The sequence below is a fragment of the Neomonachus schauinslandi genome, chromosome 5, assembly GCF_002201575.2.
Source record: "Neomonachus schauinslandi chromosome 5, ASM220157v2, whole genome shotgun sequence".
NCBI classification, from domain to species: Eukaryota; Metazoa; Chordata; class Mammalia; order Carnivora; family Phocidae; genus Neomonachus; species Neomonachus schauinslandi.
In genome coordinates, this window is record NC_058407.1 from 119,321,201 (window position 1) to 119,345,471 (window position 24,271).

The 24,271-nt window shown below is 37.2% G+C and overlaps 1 protein-coding gene across 1 annotated transcript in view; it reads right to left on the bottom strand.

The window, feature by feature from the left end:
• The window catches only part of MALRD1 (MAM and LDL receptor class A domain containing 1), a 794,826-nt gene that overhangs the window by 13,046 nt on the left and 757,509 nt on the right, over positions 1–24,271 (bottom strand). The window lies entirely within an intron of this gene.

The window sequence follows — 24,271 nt, forward strand, 5'->3', positions numbered from 1 at the left end:
GCACCCTTTGAAAATCTTTCTTGACCTAGTAAAATTACTAGGAGTCAATCTTGAGGAAAACAAAGATTTATATAGAAAGAGGCTCATCAGAAATTATTGGTAATAATGAAAAATTAGATACAACTTAAATGTCTAATAATAGGATAATGGTTAAATGATGATACATGTACTTGAGAGAGCATTAAATAGCCCTTTCAAGTAATGCTAGAAAGAATATTTAATGGTTTAAGGGCAGTGTTTCTCAAAGTATGATCTGTGGACTGCTGGAGGTCCTAAGACCTCTTCTGGGGTGTACAAATTTAAAACTCTTCTCATAATAATAATAATAATAATAAAACCCATTGGTAAAAGATTCATTCAAATACAAGCTAGATCAATGAATTTTTATTTTAACAGACTTTTTCACTGTATTGATATTTGCACTGATGGTTAAAACTGTCAGTGCCTTAGCAGGAAACAAGACAGTGGTACCCAGCTGTATGTTACATTTGTCACCACCATGTATTTGCAGTAAATATTTTGAAAAGTCAGTTTCATTTCAAAATGACCTTGCTGAAGCGACAAAATTGATTATATTAAATCTCAACTGTTCATGCAAGGTTTTTATAATCTGAGAACTATGCATAAAGCACGTTTATGCCTTATTGAAGTGCATATTGTCTTGTGGAAAGGCACTGCAAGACTGAGTTGCATGCTAAACTAACCACATTTTTCATGGAACAACATTTTTATTTGAATGAATGACAGCCTGTGGTTATTCAGACTAGGGCATTTGGCAGACATTTTACTAAAAATGAATAAGAAAGGGTGATGATACCAGAGAAAACACCTGACAGTATCTCTTGCTAATGATAAAATTTTAACTTTCAAACTAAAGTTAGAATTCTGAAAAACATATTTTCCATCATGAGCACAACAGCTTCCCAATATTTTAAAGACTTGTCTGATGAAATTTTTTTATGTTGCGTAAAGAAATGTTTCAACATTTGAGAAGCTACATAACTCAGCAATTTTCTGAATGAAAAATGCAGGACACTACAGAATCACACATGGGTAAATGATCCATTCATAGTGCCAGATAGACCAATGAATTTTTAATGTAGCAGTGCAAAGACTTCATTGATAGGGTTTCAGATTCTACATTACAACTACACTTTACCACAAATCTCAAGTTTTGGTATAGTAAAAAACATCCATGATTACCTGAAAAGCTATGAAAATATACCTCCCTTTTCAAAATATTTATCTATGTAAGGTTGAATTTTCTTCATATACTTCAATCAAAACAATATATTACAGTGCTTTTAAAGCAAAAGTAGATACAAAAATCCAGTGCCGGCTCTCACTAAAATTTTCTTTTAGTTTGAGTACCTCTGTTCTACTGAGCATTCTGGTTTCAAATAGGAGTAAATACTCACTTACCTAGCAGGAAACAAGACATACTTTTCTTCAATAAGTTTTTGCTATCTCTTCTAAAGGTATTATATTATTCCTATATTCTTTTCCTTTCCCCTATAAATGTGATGCCATATAAAGTCCTACAATTAATAAAGGTCATTTTTCATAAAATGGTATGTATATTATATGTGTATAATATATATAATTATGTCTTTATAATATGTATTTTTTCTTAACATGTAATGGATTATTTTAAGATGAATTAATATAATTTAAAATATTTCTTAATTTTAATTTTTAATATGATAAACTTTGAAAGCTATGAACCACATAAAAAAGTTCTTTGGGGTTCTCAATAATGTTTAATGATATAAAGGTATCTTGAGAGTAAAAACTTTGAGAGTGATCAGCATAGGGAAAAAAAATTGGTAGACAACTCAAATTTCAAGATGGAAGCATGTGTACATGTGATTATGTGTGTGTGCACATTGATAAAAGTTTAGAAGATACATCAAAATGGTATTAGTATGTATCTCTTGATGGTGACATTAAGATAATTTTAAATTCTTTTCTGGCACTTTGTTGTATTTCCTGATTTATCCTCATTAAGTTGTTGTGTATTAAAATCTTGGGGGAGGTGAGATGGTTTTACAGTTTGGAAACTATCAGGAGGCATTACCCTTGCCTGAGCTCCACACCATCCTGCCCCAACCCCTGGTAAGTCATTTGCCTAAAAGATAAGATCTGACAGCCTCACCAGTTTTTCCTGATTGCCTTCTTTTAGCATTTCTTCTCCAAGGTGACTGGTCGGCCTTGCTGCACGCACTACTTAACAGTTGTTGGATAGGCTATGCTTTTTCATAAATTCTGCTTTTGCTCTTAAGTTCACTCTTCATTGGCCAGAACTTTGCTAGCTCTGGAGCCAGATACACTTCTCTTCTTTGTATTCCACTATGCATGGTGCATTTTACTATCAGGACATACAGTGCTTTTTTAATTGGAATGAAACATTTTTCCATGTAAATTGCTCTATATGAAAACTCTAATTTCCTTATTGAATTCTTTTAGACACATAATCTGTTTGATTGAAACTGATTGCAGTGTTGAAGTTAATTATCAATCTTCATGATTTCCCTTAGCAATCACCTAGCAACTTGCTGCTTTTTAAATCTTTTTAGACAGTTTAAAATTTACAACACTATATGAAAATTTACAACACTATATGAAAATCTGTATAGAAAGAATGGACTTATTTTATTATGACTCATGAGTTTCCACAAATTTTTAAAAATATACTCTATTTTGGGTTTATATATATATATATATATATGTAAACTTTAACTATATATATATATAGTTAAAGCTCTCTTGGATCTATCAATGAATTTAACATAATACTTTAAAAGTTGAAAAAAACAAAATTGCATTTTCCTATCTTAAAACAACCTCTCTTAAAAAAAAAAATACTTAGAAATTATAAGCTCCCGAGCGCACAAATTAGAATTCTATGTAGATTTCTTACATTTCTACATTCTATGTAGATTTCCCTGTTAATTCCTAGTAAATTTACCATCATTTTTTCTTACATTACCTATGTTTTAGTCACCCTAACCATGCCGTTCTCTGTCACAGCTTGTGCCTTTACTAAGTTGTTCTGTCTTTGTGATGTTCTTCCTCCTTTTCATCTAGTGGATTTCAGTACATGCATTCGGACTTGACTGATGCAACATCCTCAAAATCCTTCTTCAACCTCTCCACCATATTATTCTCACTTCTGAAGCAAATTCAGCCTCTTCTTTACCTGTGTTTCTCCATTGCTGTGCAGGAAGTAACTGTATGTGCTTAATATAAGCTTGTTGAAGAACTGGTATTATTTGCTTTTCTATATGTCTTCTTCACCAGAGTATAAATTATTATTTATTTTTATATTCTCATCCTTAGTACAGTGCCTACCACAAAATAGGTGCTTAATAAATGTTTGCCAACAAATACATGAAATGGATTGCTAAGAGTTTATGATTTATGTTTTTTTTTTATAAAGATGAATATAAGCTGGTCTTTTACATTCTGTTGTCATTCTGTCCTTTGATTCATTAATGAGGTAGAAATTTTAACACAGTAAACAGATTGTTGAACTTGTAGGAATATCCCTAAGGATGCTTTAAGGAGAAATTGTGTGAAATATGATTCAAAAGCAGAAAAGAATCTCTCAGGAGGATAGCAAAGCAGTTATTGAAGAAAAATTATGAAACTGATCCCATCCCATCCCCCCTGCCAAATTTCCCACCCTTTAGCAACTCCTAATGAAGGAAAACACTTAGCATCCTGATTCTCCAAAGGTGCTGAATGTGTTTGCTGCATACCATGGGAGAGCAATATGATTTACTAATACCCCCCCCCCCCCCCCCGCTTATCTGTACTGACTTCCTGTCCTTCCTCATTTAAACAGGTTACTTCTTTCAAGGAGCAACTCAGATTTCTTGGATGTGAGGAAACAAATGTAACATGATGTCTTCTAGCTATGTAAGATTTGTAATAAACAGAAGATGCTGAGAAGGTCTTTAAATCCTGGGCGCCTTCAGCTCAGGTCATGATCCCAGGGTCGTGGGATCAGGTCCCACATCGCGCTCCCTGCAGGGAGCCTGCTTCTCCCTCTGCCTCTGCCTCTCTCTCTCGTGAATAAATAAATAAAATCTTAAAAAAAAAAAAAAGGTCCTTGAATCCTGACCTGGGGACTATTTCGGCTAAATAGTCACCTGTATTAATAAGGTAAAATATCTATCTTCAGATCAAATAATTACAACATGGGGCTGTTATACAGTAAAGTACTCTTTATAAGTTTTATACAGATTTTATTTCTTAGACTATTTGGAGTCTATGTCCAGTGACCATAGATTTGAAACAACTTGGGATAGTAACTGCAACATATACACTAATGCCAATGAAGCTTGCATCATTCAAGACTTGTATTGCTCATACATTGCATATAAACTGGTTTTGTTTAGTCAGTATCTTAAATGATCAGAGAATTAAAGAATGACTTGATATTTAGTAAAAATTGCAAATCACTTAGAAATGCACATGAAATTTCTTATTTTGTTCCTTTGAGAAATATATTACTTTCTTGAAAAGATTTCATCTATACACTCACTTAAAATTACTTCTCTAAGAAAATAGAATGAGAGGAATAATATAGGTAAAATTGTTAATCAGATTCTCAACAGTTGATTCATTAGAGTGTTTGATTCCAGGCAATGTTTTCAGAAAGTTCAGGGCAGTATCTGTCATAAAGACGGACATCTAAATTAAATGGTCTAGTATGAGGACAGTATTGGATGTTCAATTTCTTCCATAGATTTTGAATACATATACTTGTAGGTTTTGGGAATCCTCTAATGTTCGACATTAATATTCTAGGATTTAAGCTTCTGATTATGGATCCCATTCATGAGTCTGCAAAGGGTCATCATACATGTAGGCATCATTTGGTATTCCTTTATTTGCTTTCAGCCTCTACAGAATGAATGAAAATCGGTCAAGTGGATGGAGTTTCTTCAGGAATACCCAACAATAATAACCCAACATTTAGAGTCCTCTGTGAGGATTCTAGTATAAATAAATTCTGGAGCATTAAGGCAAGTAAAATATTGCTTTGGAATATAAAATGTTCATTTGGGTTCCAACATCGTATTGTAGATAGTTTGAAAATTCAATTTAATAGAATATTTACTGAGATGAATTCCTACTTGCTATTTGTTGACTTTGGGAATATAAATATGAATAGAACAAAGATCCTGCCATCAAGAGGCTTCAGAGTCTGTTATGGGAGACATCAAACCAAAAGTCAGTGTGATGAGTGAAAAACAAGGCTGAGAACAAAGTGCTTTGGAAGCTCAGGAGTGGTTATTTCTGCCCAACGTGACCTGGGAAGATTCACAGAGGACACCGCTTTTATGGTTAGCCTTTGAAAGTCTTCTTTTATTATATTTTATTTCTATGGTAAAGGAAGAAGTAAACCCAGCATTTCTGGAAATTTCCCCTATATTCATTTGACCAATAAGTTCTTGGCCATTATAGTTTGGAAAGATGGCAGTTGGTATCACTCATTCTGTTTCATCTGCCCTACATGTTATGTAATGCACAGTATGTTAGGCAAGGTGCAAGACAGACAAACAGTGCTGTGCCTGCTTCCCAGAGATTCATCAACAAATGGAATTATGAGTGAGTTCCAGATATTGTTGTTTTTAATCATCAGTCTGTTGTTTGGTCAAGACTACCAAACAGATAGATTTGCCAGGTGTCTAGTCTAATACTGAATTGTAATTTAGGAACTTTTACAAAAAAGGTAAGCAATTAACTATTGCAGGGAATTGTCATGTAAATATAAAGGTAGATCACTACCGGTCAGACTGAAGACACCCTAATATCTGAAGGTATAATGCAGTTACGTGACAACCAGAGAACACTCAGGGCCTAAAGAACCAAGTTCAATATTCTGTTTGAATCATGCAGTTTTGGAACTGGGAGAAAACTTTAAAATAATGCAGAAGGTGTAACATGGGTTATAAGAAGGAGTAATTTAGGAACATAAACATTTTAACTTTGTAGTTATATTTTATATTATTAAAGGTAGAACAAAAATATATGAATGGCACATCAAAACCATGCTTTCATGAATACTGTTTCTTAGGAGAAGGCTAAGAAAAAAAGAAATCTATTTAAAGATAAATACATAAATAAAAGTAATAGTAAACATAATACATAGGCCCTAAATTGTGGGGACAGCCTATAAATGATAGAAGTTTGGGAAAGACTGAGTTCAACTTCCTCATTTTATACATAAGAAAATATAGAATATCAAAACAGTTTTCTTTCTATTGTCCAAACCCATCTTTCTTCCTGGGTTTTTGGATCTCTGTTAGTGGCATTATCAACCGTGCAATTGCCTAAGTACAATACCCTCAAATCAACTTTGACGATTTTTTTTCTCATCTATATTAAGGCATTCAACCACTATCCAGATTCAAGAATTTATAATCTCTCTTCTAAACCTCTTGAGTAGGCTTATGTCCTAAAAGATTAGATCTTTTCTAATCTGTTTTCATGCTCTGCCTTTGTGTGTGTGTGTGTGTGTGTGTGTGTGTGTGTGGTTTTGTTTTTTTGTTTTGTTTTTTAAACACAGACATGATCTTGTCATTCTTCTGCTTAAAACACTTTCCTGGCTTTTATCATTAAGGCCCTAGCAGGAAATAGCTGACATACTCAAATTGGAAAATGGAATGTTTGATAACGTGAAAGTTTGCAAAGGTATGGCCAGAATGTAGAGGAACAGTAAGAGATGGTGCAGTAGACTGGGCCAGTCATCAGGCCTGTTATCCCCCTAGGCTGGAAGGGGGAAGAAGAGGGATATAGGAGAAGGTAGCAGTGGTATGCAGAGGGGCTTTTAACAGTCCTGTCACTTCCAGCAGCCAGCTGGAACTTCACTGCAGGAGGTAGCTAGGGTTATGAATACCCAGCCCTTCTCTTTTTCCTCCCTCAAGGTACCCCACTTTGGCCAAACATAACATAAATTCAGATGACAAGGGATCCCATTAATGCAACTGATAAAGGCCAAGTCTCCAGATCAGCCTTCTCCTCTTCTCCATCCTGTTTAGTGGGAAAGAGTGGAGGGTGGACCTGAGGGGACAGACCGGAAATAGCCAGCACTCAGCTCTATTTTTTTCTTAAGTGAATTGAAATCTCCTGAGTAGGCATTCAAAATCTTAATCACCTCCCTACAGTGTACTTTACAAAGTGTAATGTATTGTGTACCCTCCCATATTTTATAGCTGTGTTAGCCATTTTTGAAACTATGAGTGTCCACATTTTATTTTTTTGAACCCCCTTTCCTCATCTTTGTCTGGTTTCTTTGTCCTTTAAGTCCCCATACAAATGCTACCTCCCTTTTGTAGCCCTCTTCATCCATCCATGTGAATTGCTAGCTCCCTAGAATGCCTCCATGTGATGTTTCAAGACTTGCCTTGTGTATGACTCACCCCACTCAGATGAGAGATCTGGCTTCATGCAATCCCTGGCCACCGGGTAGGGAGTGGGACTCTTAGGAGAGGAGCAGAAACATAACTGTCTTGAGACAAATGCTCTTTTTCCTCTAAATACTCTATGGGCCTTTTCTGCCATTTCGGGACAAGAACACAAAGATTAGGATTAGGGGGAAAGTATCAGGGAATGGGTGGCGTAGGCTTCTCTTTAAAATAGAGAAGAGAGAGGAGGAGGAAGAATCACATGTGGTCCAATACCATTTCTAAGGGCAGGATTTTGAAACCCTGTTCTCAATTTCCCTTTTCTAGCTCAAAGCAGACATTTAGCAAGATTGACAGAGCATGTCTCCGATATACAAAGGGACTGAGACTGGGGAGTGAGGCTACTAGATTTTAACAGCTGTATTTCTTGTGGGCAAATTCACACAAATGGAGAGAGCAAAAGTTTGCCAGCATTATGAGACAACCTTGGTTGTTGTTGCTAGTGGTTGTTGTCTAAGCAAAGTACTCATTTCTGGAATTAGGGCAGGCTCACTAGTAACGCTGTAGCTGCAAAAGCAGCTGAGTGCCTTGAGACACAAAGTGAGTGAGGTTTTGGTTTTTGCTAAGGATAAATATTCATTGCTGGGCCCAAGTTAGGCCTATCCAGGGATCTTGAAGTAGAAAAAGTAGCTACACTTCTGCCTCCAAAGCTCCACATTATTACATAAGGTGTTTGCAGTGGCAAAGGGTCTGGTAGAGAGAATATAGTATTAGAGGGATAGTTAACTTTATTTGGGGGCCAGGGCCACTCATTCAAGCATCTCAAACAAGAAGACCACCTGTAACTCCCATGGGGTTATACGCAGCTGGTTCAGCTGTGGAGATCCTAATCACCTTCTTATCAGAAATATAAACACCAGTCATTCTCTTGATTATACTTTCCTTCCACTTTACCCCCAGAATATTTTGGTTTACATTTTTACTATTACACTCATCATAGTTAAACATATGTTATGAGTCAGAAAGCAGGGTATCAACTTATGTATTTTCGAGCTCTCTCAAGACTAGCACATAGGAAATCTTAAATGTTTGTGGAGTTGAATCATGAAGCATTCCCAAGATCACATTCAGGTCTTAAAATTTCCTACTCCACAATCTTTCCACTGTTGCACACACTTACAATCCTATGAAATTATTTAGAAATTTCCAGATGCAAACTTAAAAAAAATCCTCACATGGACGTATCTTATTTCTTAGCATAACTAAATGAAATATGATTATTTTAAACTTTTATTAAATTAACACAATCCTTCAGGAGTAACTGCCACAGTGCAGCATAATAAACAGCCGTTTATTGCCTATTTTTCCCCAGGCAAAGAAGATACAATCTAAAATAGAAAAGCAGTGGGTATTATATGGCTTCAGGTAAGGTAAGAATAAATAGTCCACTATTTGTATCCTTTATTCTTCATTTCTAGGTATATGTTTGATGATCACATCTACTTTTGATTACTGAAACAACTCTAGAAGACTGCCATATTTGTTAACTTCCTCTAAAGTGTCAATCTGGTGGATTTGGGGCCATGGAGAGAAGGGGTACTAGATACTTTTCAGAGACTTTTCATGATGACCTCCATTCCCACACTATAGTGCCTTGCTTGTATAGAGTCTCTGCAGCAATGTTTGCATATTGATCCTACGCCAAATCTCTCCCATAGGTGATTTGACCAGAAATGGGATCTTGACCCCCAAGTAGGCTAATCAGTAGGTTTTCCTTTGGAATAAGTAATGGGGACAAAAAGACAAAGATCTAATTTCTCCACATGCCTAAAGACGTAATGGGTAACTAACTCCCATTGTGTAGCACCATTTTGTTATAAAGATGGGAGTAGAGGAAATACATATTCAGAGAGAGAATCACCAAACAGAGAAGCAAAAAGCAGCAGAGATGAGAGGCAGATGAAGAATACCACTGGGTCCAGCCCTTCCCAACCTCATTCATTGTTATCTTTGAGCTCTGGGAAATGTACATTTTTACACTAAATTCTTTATTTTGATGAAGCTAGCTTGAGATGCTTTCTTCCCCTCCAGTCAAAGAATCCTCACTAATATATATGGTAGCAAGTAGCTAACAGAAGGGTCACAGAATGTATAATAAAATCTAGGAAACAGATCTCTAAAAACAACTTTAAGAAGCTTATTGCTGTGCTTAGCATTGTCTGAGCATGCAGTGCTCCATCCTGTGGTTTTTAAAAAAAATAATAAAAGTTCCTCTTAAGTCACTGAAGGGCTTCTTATGCTACAGATCCTTTTTACAAAATCTAATGAAAGATCTTAAGATTTATTTAGAGAGAGTAACAAATTTCCTCCTTGCGTTAATTCCTGTATATTTCAATTTTGATATTATTTTCAGAGTGAATCAAAAGCCTTAAAAATCTGATGTGCAACATTATTATTTAAATGTAACCTGTAGACATAAGCAATGTTTTTGGTGATGCTCCGAAGCAGTAATGGTCAATAAAGTATAGCTAGTCTTCAGTAGTCATGTAGTGGATACCGATTATGCATTCAGAGCTAGATACCGGGGACATGAGAAAAGGACTGGTTAATATGGAAATAGTTAAGTAATAATACTACATAATAGTGTTGTAACTGTCTTCCTGAGGACAGCATTCTGACAGCTCAGTGACTAAACCTGAAGGGAAGCCAGGATGTTTTTGCTTGGTATCAAAAATATGTGGGTTTGAATAGCTCTGTCAGGCAGCGGGTGTGGGAAGCCATGTGTTTTGGGGGAATGGTGAGAAGTTTTCCAAAGAGTAGGGGGTGGAAGGGTGGGAATGGTGGAAAGTTAAACTTGGTGCAGTGGTCTTTGAACATTGCCATTTGAGTTTCCCTAAAATAATTTAGAAAAAAAAACTATACCTCTCCTTTTATATTTTTAGGTTAACATCTAGAATTTTTATTGTAAGTTTAGTGGTTGCAAAGGATATAATTTCTGAAATATGTGAGTTCCTTAAAATTATTGAATTTCTCTGCCATGAAATCTGACAAAAGTCAGTCCTGCTCTCCACTCAGATCAAACTTAATTTTCAGAAAAAGACTGACTTCATTGTTCAACTCAAATAGATATGTTAAAATGTGTCCCATGGCAATCATCTCAATTAATTTTCAAAATCTGAGTGGGAAAGGAGAGAGAGGGAGAGAGAGAGAGAAGTAACTTGGCAAAAGATTCCTCTCCTGCCTCCCCTTCAATACATCTTAATTCAGGTATCTTAGTACATGAATCCCTTTTGGGGGGCTGTATTCACAGATCATGCCTCTATTTGGCCCCCCCGGGGGGTATTCTTCTGTCCTCTCCCTTATAATTTATTTTGATGAGATTGAGGATAGGTGTGAGGTAAAGAGGATACCTGTGAAAGAAGAAATGAGAAAGGGGAAGCAGCAGGCCAGATGTACCTTTTTCAATGAAAAAAGTATGTTAAATTTTAATGTCTCCTTGAAACTACTTACGCTGCATACCTTTGAGAAGTCTCTGAGACCTAAGATAAGCATCCTGTAGTCAGGAGACCCCTGGTAGAGAGAATGGGGGCAGCTCAAGTTTTGGCTTATCTGGTTCCTTTGAGGGGCTCCTCTCCTCAGTCCCACAAATGAGAACTTATCATTGTGGCCTCTGGGGCAGGATGTGTAGTGAGCAATTCAGGAGATCATTAACAAGACTGAGAATACAGTCTTGAGTGATACTTGTGTTGGGCAGTAATAGGGAATAAAACCTTTTGAGATTTTAGAAGTCAGAAGAGAAAGTACTAGAGAGAGGGAAGTGGACAGGGAGGTAAATCAGAGGGTCACAGACAGAGATACTGTCTGGAACCTCAACTGTGGACCTTGCCTGCCTCTTCTAGGAAGTAGAGACTAACATTTGGGTACCTGATTGAGTGAGCTATTCCAAGAAGGTAATTTAAAAACATCGAAGTGCTTTTCTTCTTTTACAGTCCTTTTTTTCTACCATGTTCTATCAATCACCCCTCATTCTTGGTCCAGTTCACATATCTTGGGCAAATTCCATAGCTATAGGGCGCCTAGGTGGCTCAGTTGGTTGAGCGACTGCCTTCAGCTCAGGTCATGATCCCAGGGTCCTGGGATCGAGTCCCACATCGGGCTCCCGGCTCAGCGGGGAGCCTGCTTCTCCCTCTGACCCTCTCCCCTCTCATGCTGTTTCTCTCCTGCTCACTCTCTAATAAATAAATAAATAAATAATTAAAAAAAAATTCCATAGCTATATTATCACTTTTAATGATCAAAAGTTAGTTTTTAATGATTAAAAGATAATCCAATCCACTTGAAAGATGCCAAGTATTATCAGATTCTAACCTCAATTTGTGTCCTGTTCCTTCCCCATTTCAGACTTGACATTTGACCATAACTACTGCTTAGGGCAAGGAAGAGGATGAGGGTCATGATGTGGCTTTGAAACATCCCCACCCCTTTTCTTGAGGCTTAACTCTGGTGTAGACAATGAGAAGAGGGGGAAATGGGTGGCTGGAATATTCCTACTGTCTAGTTAGCTATCATTAGTAGGGAGCCCCTCCTCCCACCCATCACCGTTTGCACAATGCATTTGTATAGTTCTGACTTTTTTGGTGGACTTCTCCTGTCCTGAACTCCATGGTAATAGTATATGGATTTTGTGTGTATGTGTAAATCAGCTTCATTGGGCCCCTTCTGTCATTAAATAGAAGAAAGGCAGCTATGTCAGCTTTCAGCTCAGTCTGGCCCCCAGTGCCCTCTCCAGGAGAGGCATTGCCTCACTTAAACTAGCAGCTGCCTGAACAGCCATACAACTCCAATTTGTCTCTGTTCTCTGTGCTTCTTCAAATGCACTGAAGAAGGAAGCTTTAGGTTCTCTTCCATTCCTTTGGAGGATCATGCATAACTGGGATGCAGCTAAATCCCCACCGCCCTCTCCTGTCCTCTTACCCCAGTATATATACCCCTGGTATATTATACCACAGATCTTTTAAGGCCAGTGAATACAGAATACTCCCATGGCTATCTATTTTCAGAACAGTAAACCAAAAATTATCTTTATGTCTGTCTGAAAAAAGGTACATGTGTTAAATACTCCTAAGACCTTTTTTTTTTTTTCCCTACACTTTGCTCTAATGAGCACCAGGAAGCAGATTTTGCAGATTTTTCACTTTTTTCTGGACATCACCAATCTGAACTGTTGATTCTCCTGGGGGCCTCCCATCATTTGGTGCTGGGTAGTGCTGGTGATGGTATATCCTTCCCCTTCTTCATTGGAAAGAGGTAAAATTTCTTACCATAGATACTGCACTACCCCAAAGACAATGACTCCAAGAATGCCTTTTCCTCTTTTCTTTCCAGTCCTTTCCTTAGGGTAGACCAGAGAGATGAAAGATTGGGTGATGGCAGTATAAAGGGTTCTGCTTCCATTACAGCCCTCAGTGGGTTGTGTTTGATGACCCCAATTATTGGTAGTCTTCGACAGCTAGGAGCCTCTTAATTGAGGAATGTAGCCAGTTTCCCTCAGTTTCTTGTGAATCTTCTGCTAGAGGAGTTGCTGTCACCGAAGAGTCTTGGTGTGTTCAGATAGGGTGATATAAGCAGTTATGTCTAAGCTTTTCATCTTAAATAATGAAGTTACCCTTTATTTCTGGGACCTCAAAGGTAGGTTCCAGAATATGGAAATGACAGATACTAATATCTTATATGTTAAAGTCAGTGAATCTAGAAAAAAATTCTATGTAGAAGTCTAGGAAATGGTTGAAAGCATAGTATGGATCTGGATCTTGGACAGAATTTCAGTAAGAGAAAGATGTTTTGAAGCCATTAACATATAGACAGCATAAAACCTTGGAGATGAATGACATCTCCCATGGAGAGTGTGTAGATGGGAAGGAAAGCAGGTATAGAGGGAAAGTATAAAATTGAAGGACAGAAATGAGAGAGAAGAAGAAGTGGCTGTCAGGCTGTGGTGTAATGCAAACAGCATTTGTCTGAGAGATCTCTCCATAGCCCCCATGGTACAGACTGTCCAACACAGATCTGCAGGAGTGAAATTTAGGGTTCTTTTTGAATATTCTCACTGGTTGTGTTAATATGACAACTTGTTCACATATTGTGATGATTAACTTTATGTGTCAACTTGGCTAGGCTATAATGCCCAATTGTTTACCCAACACTAGTCTAGATGTTGCCGTGAAGGTATTTTTAGGTATGATTAACATTTACAATCAGCCAAGTTTAAGTAAAGCAGATTCCTTCCATAATGTGGGTGGGCCTTTCAATCATTTAAAGGCTTTAACAGCAAAGATTGAGGTTTCCAGAGGAAGAAGGAATTCTGCCTCAGGCTACAGTGTAGAAATACTACCTTTGTTTCTAGCCTGATATATTTGCCTGGTGGATTTTGGACTCAACCCAGCACCATCAACTCTTGCTTGAATTTCCAACTTAGCATCCTGCCCTACAAGTTTCATTCTTGCCAGCCCCCACAATTATATGAGCCAATTCTTTAAAATCTCTATTTCAAAGATACTAATCTCTATTTCAATATATTAATATTTTAAATTATTATAATTAAAATTATTTCATTAATATTATGTATAACTTGTATAATTAATATTATAGAAGTATGATGTAATATTTATAGAAATATGTTTAAGATATTTTCTATCAAAATGTATTAATATATTTATAAAATTTGTCAATATTCTATATTATATGTGTTAATATATTAAGATAAAGACATACACATACACATATACACACAGAGAAACAATAGAATATCTATCTAATCGTTTCTCTTTCTCTAGAGAATCCTAATGTGTGCATTCTAGCACAAAATTGTATTTCACTTAGAAGCTTTGTGTGTATCTTTCTCACTAGATTACAAACTCCTTTAAATCCAGGCTGCTTCTCATTCACATTTGTATCCACATTGGTCTATTTCAAGCACATAAGAAATAATTAAAGAATTAATAGATGAGTAAGATCTTCTTGATAGTAATAGATTGAAGATGTCATTTTTTCCTGATGAAACCATAGATCCATAATAACTGCCTTAATTGGTGATATCAAGATTGGTGTCTGCTAATTACCATGATTGCAGGCTGGCGATCTGAGAAGAATTCATCAAGTATACAAAAAATTGGCACCAAGGAAAATACAGTTATCCAGTATTCTGTGACACATTGGTATTGCTGTAGATCTAAATCTTTGATCATACATTTTGGCATGCAAGAGATGATTCATTTCTTTAATTTCTTAAAATGTCATTAACTCTTATTCTGAGCCCTTATCTTGCTCAGTTCATGGAAAAAATCATTTTCATTATTGGGGTGACCTGTATCCCATACGGGTAATAGGAAGATGGATATTGGGCAGGAAGCTCCCAGGATCCTGAATGGCAATGTAGATTGTAAGCTCTTCTTACTTTTTGTTATGTTTGGTTTTGGTTTTTAATTCAAATATGAAAAATATACAGTATTAAGTTTCAGGTATACAATATAATGATTCAAAAAATTCTACACATTTCTCAGTGCTCATCAAGGTAAGGGTACTCTTAATGCCCTATATCTATTTCACCCATTCCCCACCCACCTCCCACTGACAACCATTAGTTTGTTCTCTATGTATGAGTCTTATTTCTTGGTCTCTTTTTTCTTTGTTTATAAAATTCCACATATGAGTGAAATCATATGGTATTTGTCTTTCTCTGACAGACTTATATCACTTAGCATTATACCCTCTAGATCCATCCATGTTACTGCAAATGGGAAGATTTATTTCTTCCTTATGGCTGAGAAATATTCCATTGTGTGTGTCACATCTTTTTTTTTTTTTTAAGATTTTATTTAGAGAGAGTGAGAGCGAGCGTGAATGGGAGGGAGAGGGCGAAGGAGACAGAGAACATCCCAAGCAGACTCCACACTGAGTGCAAATCCCAACGTGGGACTTGAGCTCACAATCCTGAGATTATGACCTGAGCTGAATCAAGAGTCAGACGCTTAACTGATGGAACCACCCAGGTGCCCATATATCACATATTCTTTATTCACTCATCTATCATGGACACTTGAGATGCTTCCATAGTTTGGCTATTGTAAATAATGCTGCAGTAAACATAGAGATATGTATATCTTTTCAAATTCGTGTTTGTTTTCTTTGGATAAATGCTCACTAGTGGAATTACTATATCATAGGGTAATGCTATTTTTAATTTTTTGAGGAACCCCCATACTGTTTTCTACAGTGGCTGTACCAATTTGCATTAGCACCTACAGTGTATGAGGGTTCCTCATTCTCCACATCCTCCTCAACACTTGTTATTTCTTGTCTTTTTTTATTTTAGCTATTCTGCTAGGTGTGAGGTGATATCTCATTGTGGTTTTGATCTGCATTTCCCTGATGATTAGATGATGTTTACCATCTTTTCATGTGTCTGTTGGCCATCTGGATATCTCCTTTGGGAAAAAAGTCATGACCTGACACTGAGGTAAGATCCTCTGCCCATTTTTAACCAGATTATTTTTGGAAGTTGAGTTATAAAAGTTCCTGATATATTTTGGATGGTAACTCCTTATCAGATGTATCATTTGCAAATATCTTCTCCCATTCAGTAGGTTACTTTATTGTTTTGTCAGTTATTTCCTTTGCAGTGCAAAAGCCTTTTTTATGAAACAATCCCAGTAGTTTAATTTTGCTTTTGTTTCTCTTGCCTGAGGAGACATATCCAGAAAAATGTGTCAAAAAAAGCACTGCCTGTATTTTCCTGTACAAAGTTGATGGCTTCAGGTCTCACACTTAGCTCTTCAATCCACTTTGAGTTTATTTTTTTGTATGGTGTAAGAAAGTGGTCCAGGTTCATTCTTCTGCATGTAACTGTCCAGTTTTCCCAGCACCATTTATTGAAGAGACTTTTTCAAATTGCATATTCTTGTCTCCTTTGTTATAGATTAATTGACCATATAAGCATGGTTTATTTTTGGGCTCTCTATTCTGTTCTATTGATCTATGTGCCAGTATCATACTGTCATGATTACTACAGCTTTGTAGTATATCGTGAAATCTGGGGTTGTGATACTTCCAGTTTTCTTCTTTTTCAAGATGACTGTGGCTGTTGGGGTCTTTTGTGATGTCATATAAATTTTAGGATCATTCTAGTTCTGTTAAAAATGATGTTATTTTGAAAGTGATTGCTTTAAGTCTGTAGATTACTTTGGGTAGTATGGACATTTTAACAATGTTCTCTCAATTCATGAGCATGGAATATCATTCCATTTGTTTTTGTCATCTGTAATTTCATTCATGAATTTGTTAAGAGTTGTCAGAGTAAGGAAGTTCACCTTGGTTAAGTTCATTCTTGGTATTTTATTATTTTTGGTGCAATTGTAAATGGGATTGTTTTCTTAATTTCTCTTTCTGCTACTTCATTATTAGTGTATAGAAATTCAGTAGATTTCTGTATGTTAATTTTGTATCCTGTGACTTTACCAAATTCATTTATCAGTTTTAGTAGTTTTTGAAGTATTTATGGTTTTCTATAGATAGTTTTATGTCATCTGCAAATAGTGAAAATTTTACTTCTTTGTTATGAATTTGGATGCCTTTATTTCTTTTCTTGTCTGATTGCTGTGGCTAGGGTTTCCGGTACTTTGTTGAATAAAACTGGTGAGAGTGGACTTCCTTGTTTTATTCCTGGTCTTAGAGGACAAGCTCTCAGTTTTTCACCACAGAGTATGATGTTAACGCTGTGTTTTTTTCATATATGGCCTGTATCATGTTGAGGTATGTTCCCTCTAAACCCATTTTATTGAGAGTTTTTATCATGAATGGATGTCATACTTTCTCAGATGATTTTTCTGCATTTATGGAGATGATCATATGGTTTTTATCCTTGCTCTTGTTAATGTGATAGATCACACTGATTGATTTGTAAATACTGAACCACTGTTATCTCTGAAATATATCCCACTGGATCATGGTGAATGATTTTTTTTTTTTTGTATAGGGACTGCACTTTATTCCTCCAGCGATGTGATGTGCTGTGGGAATCACAGTAAGAGCTACCTAGTCTCAGGCATTTGGGAAGTCTCAGAAAACTTACTTCCCAACACCAAACTTTAACAAATCACTCGCCAACAGGCAGAAACCCCTCTATAATATTAAGAGGAACACCTTAAGTTTACTGTATTGTTTCCTTGATTACTTCCTTTTTTTTTGTTATGCTCATCTTTTTAAAATTTTTTTATTGTTATGTTAATCATCATACATTACATCATTAGTTTTTGATATAGTGTTCCATGATTCATTGTTTGTGCATAACACCCAGTGCTCCATGCAGAAAGTGCCCTCTTTAATACCCATCACCAGGCTAACCCATCCTCCCACCCCCCTCCCCTCTAGAACCCTGTTTGTTTTTCAGAGTCCATCGTCTCTCATGGTTTGTCTCCCCCTCCGATTTCCCCCCCTTCATTCTTCCCCTCCTGCTATCTTCTTTTTTTTTTTTCCTTAACATATATTGCATTATTTGTTTCAGAGGTACAGATCTGTGATTCAACAGTCTTGCACAATTCACAGCGCTCACCATAGCACATACCCTCCCCAGTGTCTATCACCCAGCCACCCCATCCCTCCTACCCCCCCCCACTCCAGCAACCCTCAGTTCATTTCCTGAGATTAAAAATTCCTCATATTAGGGGCACCTGGGTGGTTCAGATGGTTAAGTGCCCGCCTTCAGCTCAGGTCATGATCCCAGGGTCCTGGGATCGAGCCCCACATTGGGTTCCTGGCTCAGTGAGGAGCCTGCTTCTCCCTCTCCCTCTGCCTCTCTCCGTGCTCATGCTTTCTCTCTCTCTGTGTCTCTGTGTCTCAAATGAATACATAAAATCTTTAAAAAAAAAAAAAGAATTCCTCGTATCAGTGAGATCATATGATACTTGTCTTTCTCTGATAGAGTTATTTCACTCAGCATAACACCCTCCAGTTCCATCCACGTTGTTGCAAATGGCAAGATCTCATTCCTTTTGATGGCTGCATAATATTCCAGTGTGTGTGTGTGTGTGTGTGTGTGTGTGTGTGTGTGTATACACACACCACATCTTCTTTATCCATTCATCTGTCGATGGACATTTTGGCTCTTTCCACAGTTTGGCTATTGTGGATATTGCTGCTATAAACATTAGGGTGCATGTACCCCTTTGGATCCCTACATTTGTATCTTTGGGGTAAATACCCAGTAGTGCAATTCCTGGATCATATGGTAGCTCTATTTTCAACTTTTTGAGGAACCTCCATACTGTTTTCCAGAGTGGTTGCACCAGCTTGCATTCCCACCAACAGTGTAGGAGGGTTCCCCTTTCTCCGCATTTCCGCCAACATCTGTCATTTCCTGACGTTTTAATTTTAGCCTGAATGATTTTTTTAATGTATCAGATTTGATTTGCTAATATTTGTTGAGGATTTCTACAACTATGTTCATTACAGAGATTGGCCTGTAGTTTGCTTTTTTTTGTAGTGTCTTTATCTAGTCTTGGTATCAGGGTAATGCTGGCCTTGTCCAATGAATTTGGAATCTTTCCTTCATCTTATATTTTTTTGGAATAGTTTGAGAAGAGTAGGTATTAACTCTTCTTTAAATATTTGATAGAATTCACCTTTCAAGCCATCTCTTCCTGGACCTGTGTTTTTTGGGAGTTTTTTGATTACTGATACAAGTTCTTTTTTTTTTTTATTAACATTTAATGTATTATTTGTTTCAGGGGAACAGGTCTGTGATTCATCAGTCTTACACAGTTCGCAGCACTCACCATAGCACATACCCTCCCCAGTGTCCATCACCTGGCCACCCTATCCCTCTCACCCCCCTCCACTCCAGCAACTCTGTTTCCTGAGATTAAGAGTCTCTTATGGTTTGTCTCCCTCTTTGGTTTTGTCTTTTTTCATTTTCCCCTCTCTTCCCCTATGATCCTCTGTCTTGTTTCTCAAATTCCACTTATCAGTGAGATCATACAATAATTGTCTTTCTCTGATTGACTTATTTCGCTTAGATAATATCTTCTAGTTCCATCCACGTAGTTGCAAATGGCAAGATTTGGGGGTTTTTTGATGGCTGCATAATATTCCATTGTATACATATACCACATCTTATTTAATCATTCACCTGTTGATGGACATCTAGGCTCTTCCCATAGTTTGGCTATTGTGGACATTGCTGCTATAAACAATGGGGTGCACGTGCCCCTTTGGATCACTACATTTGTATCTTTGGGGTAAATACTCAGTAGTGCAATTGCTGGGTCATATGGTAGCTCTATTTTCCTTTTTGAGGAACCTCCATACTGTTTTCCAGAGCACCAGCTTGCATTCCCACCAACAGTGTAGGTGGGTTCCCCTTTCTCCACATCCTCGCCAAAATCTGTCATTTACTGACTTGTTAATTTTAGCCATTCTGACTGGTGTGAGGTGGTATCTCATTGAACTGATTCAATTTCATTGGTAGTATTTAGTCTGTTCAAATTTTGTATTTCTTCCTGATTCAGATTGGAAGGTTTTATGTTCCTAGGAATTTATCCATTTCTTTGAGGTTGAACAATTTGTTAGCATATAATTTTTCCAAATCTCTATTATTGTTTGTATTTCTGTGGTTTCAATGGGTATTTCTCCTCTTCATTTCTGATTTTATGTATTTGAGTCCTCTCTCTTACTGGATGAGTCTGGCTAAAGGTATATCAGTTTTGTTGATATTTTCAAAAAAATAGTACCTGGTTCATCGATTTGTTCTCTTATTTTTTTTCAGTCTCTGTTTCATTTATTTCTGCTCTAATATTATTTTGTTCCTTCTGCTGGTTTGGGGCTTTGTTTTTCTTTTTCTTGGTCCTCTAGGTGTAAGGTTAGGTTGCTTATTTGAGATTTTTCTTCTTGAGGTGGACCTGTATTGCTATAAACTTCCCTTTTAGAATAGCTTTTGCTGCATCTCAAAGATTTTTGGACCCATTTGCTGTTTAGAAGCATGTCATTAGGCTCCATGTATTTGTGTTCTTTCCAGATTTTTTCTTGTGATCGATTTATACATTCATACTGTTGTGGTCAAAGAAGATGCATGATATGATTTCAGTCCTTTTGAATTTGCTGAGACTTGATTTGTAGCCTAACAATCTATTCTGGAGAATGTCCCATGTGCCCTTGGAAACAATGTGTATTCTGTTGTTTTTGAATGGGGTTCTCTGAATATATCTGTTAGATCCATTTAGTCCAATGTGTCATTCAAAGCCACTGTTTTCTTGTTGATTTTCTGTCCGGATGATTTATCCATCGATGTAAGTTAGGTGTTAAAAGTCCCCTACTATTATTATATTAATGTCAGTTTATATTAATGTCAGTTTAATCCTTACTGTTTCTTAATAGTTTTTTTTATGTATTAGGTGCTTCCATGTTGGGTGTGTAAATATTTACAATTGTTAATATTCTCTTGTTGGATTGTTCCCTTTATCACTGGGTAGTGTCCTTGTCTCTTGTTACCAGTCTTTGTTTAAGGTTTATTTTATCTGCTATTAAGTACTGTTACCCAGCTTTCTTTTTGCTTCATTTGCATGGTAAATGATTTTCCATCCTTTGCTTTCAATTCGCATGTGTCTTTAGGTGTGAAGTGATTCTCTTGTAGGCAGCTTATACCTAGGTTTTGCTCTTTTATCTCAGTCACCCTGTGTCTTTTGATTGGAGTTTTTAGTTCATTTACATTCAAAGTAATTAGCAATAGGTATGTACTTACTGACATTTTGTTACTTGTTTTATTGTTGTTTGGGTAGTTCTTCCCTGTTTCTTTCTTTTCTTGCTCTCTTCCATTGTGGTGTGCTAGCTTTCTTTAGTGATATACTTGAATTGCTTTCTCTTTATGTTTTTGCATATCTGTTACAGGTTTTTAATTTCTGGTTACCACTGGGTTGATGTATAATATCCTATGCGTATAGAAATCTACATCAGTTGATGGTTGCTTAAGTTGGAACCCATTCTAAAAGCACAAAATCTTTACCCCCCTCCATGTTTTATGTATATGATACCATACTTTGCATCCTTTCATTTTTTAATAACTTGCTAATGTTTAGTGATATAATTGATTTTACTGCTTTTGTGTTTTAACCTCTGTACTTGTGTTATATATGATTAATCTAGTATGTACATTTGTTTATTTTAAAGTTTATTTATTCTCTACACCCAACTTGGGGCTTGAACTCACAACTCAGAGATCAAAAGTTGCATGCTCTTCTGACTGAGCCAGCCAGGTGCTCCAAATCTGGTAATTTTTATTATGTTTGTATTTGCGTATGAAAATTTTCTCTTTTCAAATTTATCTTCTGTTTATGACATTTTCTTTCCAATCAGACTCTGTTTTAACGTTTCTTGTATGACTGGTTTAGTGGTGATGAGCATTTTTAACATTTATTTGGGAACTCTTTATCAGCCCTTGTATTGTGAATGATAGCCTTGTTGGATACAGTATTCTTGGTTGTAGGTTTTTTTTTCCTTTCAGCATTTTCAACAGATCTTGCCCTTCTCTTCTGGCCTGCAAAGTTTCTGCTAAAAATATAGCTAAGAGGCTTTATGGGGTACCTGTCTTCTGTTCTCTTGTTGCTTTTGAAATTTTCTTTTTATCAATATTTTTTTTCCATTTTAATTATTATATGTCTTGGTGTGAACCTCCTTGGGTTGATTTTGTTGGGGGCTCTCTCTGCCCCTTGGATCTGGATTTCTGTTTCCTTCCCCAGATTAGGGAAATTTTCAGCTATTATTTCTTCAAATAAATTTTATGCCTCCTTTTCTCTCTCTTCTTCTTGGATCCCTATAATGTGAATGTTATTACACTTGATGATGTTGCTGAGTTCCTTTAACCTATTCTCAATTTTTCTTATTCTTTTTCTTTCTGCTGTTCAGCTGTTTTCCATTATTCTGTCCTTCAGGTCATTGATCTGTTCTTCTGCTTCCTCTTACTGTTCATTTCATCTAGTGTATTTTTAATTTCAGTTATTGAGGTCTTCATCTCTGGGTCTTTTTTTTATGTTTTCTATCTCTTTGTTAAAGCCTCACTGAGATCCTCCACTCTTTTCTCTAGTCCAGTAAGTTCTTTATGATCATTACTTTGAGTTCTCTGTTAGGCATATTGCTTATCTCCTTTTCCTTTAGATTTTTTGCTGTGATTTTGTCCTGTTCTCTCATTTGTGACCTATTGTTCTGTCTCATTTTGTTTATCTCTGTGTTTATTACTCTATAGTAGGAAAATCATCTATGTCTTCTGATTTAAAATTAGTGGCCTTACGAAGAAGACGTCCTGTGGTGCATTTCAGAGCACTGCTCCCTCTTCACCAGAGCCTGTCGGTACAGAGTTGTTTCCTTTATGTATAGCATGCACCCTGTTGTGGCTGAGCCTTGTTTGTCTTCTGTCCAGTTGGCTACAATGGCCCCCTTTCTCTATTCTGGGTAGGGTATGGTCCTTGTGCTGTTAAGGGGCCAATCTGTAGTTGCCTTCGGCTTTAAGTTGGTTCAGACCAAATGCCTGCCATCAGCCGGTTTGCTGGGGCTGTGGTAGCATCAAATTGTAGGACGTTCTTCCTGCATTGTTCCCTGAGAGGTTTTCATTGGTGAATGGGGTCTTCAGTGAGACCAAATATCTGCCCCCAGTCTGTTAGGGTTGCAGTGACCCTGAACTACAGGGCTTTTTCCTTGTGCTGCTCCCTGTGAGGTTTTTATTGGTGGGTGGTGGTGGCACTCTGATCAGATGTCTGTCCCTAGTCCCCTGCTGGGGCTGCAGTGGAACTGGTGTATATGGTTATTTTCCCCTCTCCCCAGAGCAGGAGTCCCTTTGGAGTGGTGCTTTTCACTGTTGTAGTTGATTGCAGGATAATACTTGTCAGAAGCTGCGATGGAGGGACTCCTCCCCAGTGGAGCAGGTTGAATGGGATGGATCTGCTGTAGAATGCAGGGCATGTGGTGTTAGCAGGGTAGGTGGGGAATGTTACTGGTTCCTAGCAGGGCTACTTGTAGAATGAGTTTTGACAGTCATTGCTTTGGAGTGGCTCCTGCCCAGTTGGGTGGGTATGATGGGGGAGATCCATAGGAGAATTTCAGGTAGGGTATACAGTGTTAGCAAGCTAGATAATGAGTGCTCATGCTCGTTCTTGAAGCTGTCTGGTTATCTAAGCTGGCAGGGAGGAGAAATGTCACCTGCCAGCTCTTATATTCTTGGATAAGTCTCCTAAAAATCCTTGCCCTTGCAGCATGCATTCTGAGATTAGTAAAGAAATCTACTTCATGCATGCCCCAAGTAATTTTCAGATTGCTGCTGCTTTGCTATATTTTGGCAGGGTTGTTTGTTATGTTCTATTTTTAAGGATGGGGACTCAGTTTCCTATTGCCATCCAGCTCTTCCAGAGTACAACCTACTGATTTTTGAAGTACCCAGTTTTAAGCTCTGCTAGTTATAAAAACTCCAAAAGTTAAGCCCCACTTGTTTTCAGAGCCAAATATTACGGGGACTTGTTTTTCCAGTGCAGGTCCCTCATGTCTGGGGTGCCTGGTGTGGGGTCTGTTCCTCTTCTGGCTTCATGATTGTGGTGTACCTCCTGTTTGTGGTTAATCATGTCGGAGTTTGGTTCTTGACTGTTTCTCTGTCCCTCCTGCCATTTTTGATGTGGCCACTGCTCTAGAATTAACTGTACAGAGCCTGTTCTGCCAGTCTTTGGGTCATTTTCTGGGTTAGTTGCCCTGATGTGGCTGTTATCTAGGTGTAATCCATGGGAGGAGGTGAGCTTGGGATCCTCCTACTCCACTATCCTACCAGA